The following is a 4,467-nucleotide window of genomic DNA, read 5'->3' as shown; positions in this document are numbered from 1 at the left end:
CTCGAAGCCCTGGTCGCCAGAGCCTCGCACGTCCTCTGGACTGCTCGAGCACGGGGAGAACGAACACACCCGACTCCCTGGAGACCAGAGAGAGACAAAGCAGTTTAGCGTCAGTAAAAACCAACTGTTCTATTCTTTATGTGGATCTGTTCGTCGACACCACTTTGGACTGACAATAGTACCCAACAGACCTAATGTTATCAGATTGCTGTGCACTTGCGTGGTGCCCCCAGAAGGTTGACAGTCATACAGACTTTGATGATCCTGACTCTTTCCGTGTAGCTTCACTAAAACATCAACTTTGACATTGTAGTTGGGACAAAATCCGACATTCATGGTCCCCAGATGATGTATCCTAAATACTGAAGTCTTATTCTAAGGTTGAATTATACAAACTTTGCTGATCCTCTTACGCCACCATAAGGGAGGAGAACTGTTACGGTTTTATTGATACTCACTGCCATCGATCAGATTCTTTATGGATTCACTTATTGATTGCTGTGACCTACACAGGGTTTTATAATCTAATCTAACCAAAGTGTTGAAACAGTAGAGCGGTAGAAGCATGTAGCATGAGAACTAACTAGTCTTTCATCATCTGAAATGGATGAAATGAGACAAATTTTGCACAGCATTTGTTTTCATTCAGGTTGTCTCAGCTATAAGCCTGCCTGTGTGGAACTAGAACAAGAACTGGTTCTCAACTAGTTCTTGATTCCCATTCCTAACCACCAACCACAAGTTAGTATATATTACAATACACTCACTTAAATTGTGTTGAAAACAACTGTTATGAACTCTAGATGTCTACAAAACATTCAGTTTTCAATCAAATAGATTAGAAACCTGAAATCAAATCAGTGTTTGCTGGGAATTTTCATAGTTTTGCCGAGTTTAGTTTAGATGAGTTCATGAACCAGCAAATAAAAGATTAAAACCCAAATGAAAAGCAACTTGGAAGTCTTAGTTCAGCTAATTGTTTGGTTAACTGTGTGCAGAGCAAAGTTGGACTGCTTTCTTTTACCTACAATCCAATCAAACAATCCAACACCACCTCCAAATACCTATAAAATATAAGTATTATTGATTAATGTTGGTATACAGTACTTGCACTGAGATAACCAAAGGTAGCTAAGATTGGACGGATCCTTTAGACAACAGTACAGCTGATCTGTCAGTCACAGGTGAGTTTTGAGTCCTTAAGTAGCTTTATAAACCCCTTACCCTGAGAGGATGGGCAGCCACCCCCCCTATTTAATTGGCCTACCTCGTTTCTGACCTCATTTTGGACGTCCCAACTGTTATCAAACATGGCTGAGATTTTTGGCAGATATCTTGTCGTGTGAAAAGGCGCAAACAAGCTGAATTGGTACAGTGATGGAAGTTATACTGGGTTATAAATGCCAGTGGGCTTATTGATGAATTAATAACGTCAGCAGAGACACTGCTACTGCCTGAAGGAGACGAGTGCTCTATTATGTTAAAAAAAGAGTCAACAACTGAGGATAAACTCCGATCTGCATCAAAGATCTGAACCATATATAGAGTCACGTACAGCAGCAGCAGGGCGGAGAGAGTCAGTAACAGTTGTAATTTACTTTTAAAAGATCAACACAAGATCACTGCAGATCCACTTAACGCGGGATCTCTGTTCACCTCGTTCTCCACACCAACACACAGCGAGGAGGGCTCGCCGTGCTCGGACCAGGAGAAGGGACCGTTTGTGAGGAAGATTTCACAATTTAACATCCTTTCATGGTTATTATGGCCAAGACACACCTGATAGCGCTTCAGGGGCAAATCAAACCTTCCTCAGAGCACCAAACCTCTTTAAAAAGAAGAATTAAAGGTGTGTTTTCATTGTTATCGCTGTGTGTACTCAGAGAGCAACCATGGAGAAGATAAATAATCTAAACCAGATTCATAAACTTAATATGGACTCGGGAGAAATTTAGGCTCACTCAAGGGAAACCCATGATACCATTACTGCTATTAATAATTAGTTTATCTTACACCCAAAAGCACTTTCAAAGCGTGTTTTTCTTCCCTAACAAAGCAGGCCTGTGACCTGTCGGGCTCCAGGCTGTAGTTTGTGGATCATCAGGGGATGAGCCGGCGCTTTAATAAAACAGAGATCACCTACCGGCTCCGGCATCTCGACTCTAAATGAAACCCCGCGGTGATCGCAGCGGGAGGCCGGAGCAACGAGCCAAGAAAACTTTCACCGGCTGACCTGAAGAATGTGACAGCTGGGGACGGGAGGGGTTAGCTTTAACCAAACAAACAGAGTTTCTATGTATTTACATCAAAATCTAAATTAATGAACATAATTAAAAAAGGGATCATTTCGTTTTGGGGTCGATTTTGCAGTTAGAGAACTTATTTAAAGTGTTTTTACCAATGTTTAGATATTTTGTGATATAACTAGCATTTGAATGTCAGAGGAGAGCGCAGTGGATGGATTATAAATAAATAATGATAATGTTAAGTTAAACCTGCATCAACAGATTGTTTGTTTGGAGACAAATTGTGAACACAACATTGACAAATCAGTTGCTTATTCACACATGCAGCAGTTACAGAGACATTAGTCGTGTTCGTGTCCATCTGATGACTTTAAGTTCAATATTTATTCTTTCACCTCTGTTTTTAGTCTCCACCAACTCCTGTGTGTCTACTGTTTGCTGTTGTTGTAAAACTCACTATAAAGCCGCGAGGAGCTGCAGATTCAGGTGATAATTGTCAGTAGGTACGTCATATAAATGACTCCTTTCACAGACTAAGAGTCGACCGTCAGGCTCTGTGAGAGTGTACTTGGACACAGTGGTACCTTCAGATAAATGCTTTAACCTGCTTACAATGATAACAACAACGTGCCGATGTTTAGTTGGTATGTTTTGTGATCTTTAGTTTATGCAAATTATTACTAAACATAAACTACAGCTTGGTTTGGTCATTAACGGAAATATTGGACAAATAATCAACTTTGAGCCGATGATAGCGCGAGAAGAAAAGTCAGAGGATCACTAAAGTTATTACAAATTCATGGACGTGTGAACCAACATTTCATGGCAATCCATCCAACATTGGTTAAGATATTTCAGTCAAAAACGTGAACCTCAAAAATGTGACACTACGTCATTAGAGTTCATCTTCTGGGGACCATTAAAGTCTGTACAATATTTAATCCCAATCAGTAGTTGCTGAAATATTTTAGACTCGACCAACAGACACCAACAAAGAATAAATACAATCTAAAGCAGACTTATTATATACGTTTGCAGTCTATCTACATAATATTGTCGTTCTGTTTCTTTATATTTTACTGTACAGATTGTGACTTGTGTGGGATTTCAAAAGCAAACATTATATTTTCAGGTGGACTCCAGATTTTAAAGTAGTCCCTAAAGAAAGCCCCAGTTTGTATTCCAGTGTCCCCGTTCAACAGTTAACTCCATTATCCTTCCCCTCCTTGGTTTTGTTTCTCCCTGTTGAGCATCAGAGGGTCACAGAAACACATCTGTGTCACAATCTGCCCATTTAATCTTACTTAACTTAATCTGCGGCCGCTGGCTTTTACTGATAACAGGACACAAACTGATGCCTGCGACTCAAAGTTCAAACTCTTGTCAGTCAACAACACGTAACGCCGAGTTACTCGCTGAAAGAAAGAGCAGGTCTGCAGAGGGCAGCCTTGCTGAAGAGTCCATTGTGTCTGATAAACATTACAGGAGACTTTCTGGGGATGTTTCAGATAGCAGGCGTTCCTTCGGCCAACAGCACCAGTGTTCTCCCTCGAGACGGCCATAAACACAAGTCAATGGTCTCCTAGCAACCGGGACGAACACAACAGGGAGCGGTCGGGTTGATGATTATACAACGGGGGCGACTGGAGTCGTTACTAATAGCCCCGAGTATCAACCGTACGTCCACAGCTAGGATCCATACATGCGTGAAACTGTGAGTCCTTATCGGGGGCCTTGAGTGTTTGTGTTCATGGGAGATGTTTGCTTTATGGTTGCATAATAAAGAGGAAGGAGGGAGGAGGAGGAGGAGGAGGAGGGGGTTTAGGTCTGTCCGGATCCAGGTCCTTCTCAGAGAGCAGCTAAATAGAGGGCCGGGCTGCGGGCCAAAACATTAAAAGAATTACAACTTGGAGGAAAAAAGAAAAGAAGAAATATTTCACTACCCCCTCGTCTCTTACACTCTGCAACTTTATCTCGAGCCTGAGAACAGATCTGGAGTCAGTCTGTGCAGGAAAAGGGACGACAAGGTGATGAATCCTGGCTGTGGGTGATACGTCTTCCCTCCTGTCATTTCGTAGGAGGATTTCATTTTCACTCCAGCAACCACAGAAACAGAAACAGACAAAAAAAAAAACCCTCTAGCTTCCTATCATGTTCCCCAGGTGAATTGTGTGAACGTTTCTATCTCGCAGCAGCATTTTGGCTCGGCTCGGCTCGGCTC

Source organism: Morone saxatilis, unplaced genomic scaffold (genome assembly GCF_004916995.1).
Source record: "Morone saxatilis isolate NCDOM2014 unplaced genomic scaffold, NCSU_SB_2.0 Contig3, whole genome shotgun sequence".
NCBI classification, from domain to species: Eukaryota; Metazoa; Chordata; class Actinopteri; family Moronidae; genus Morone; species Morone saxatilis.
The sequence above is the reverse complement of the archived record's forward strand: the minus strand, read 5'-3'. Positions refer to the sequence as shown.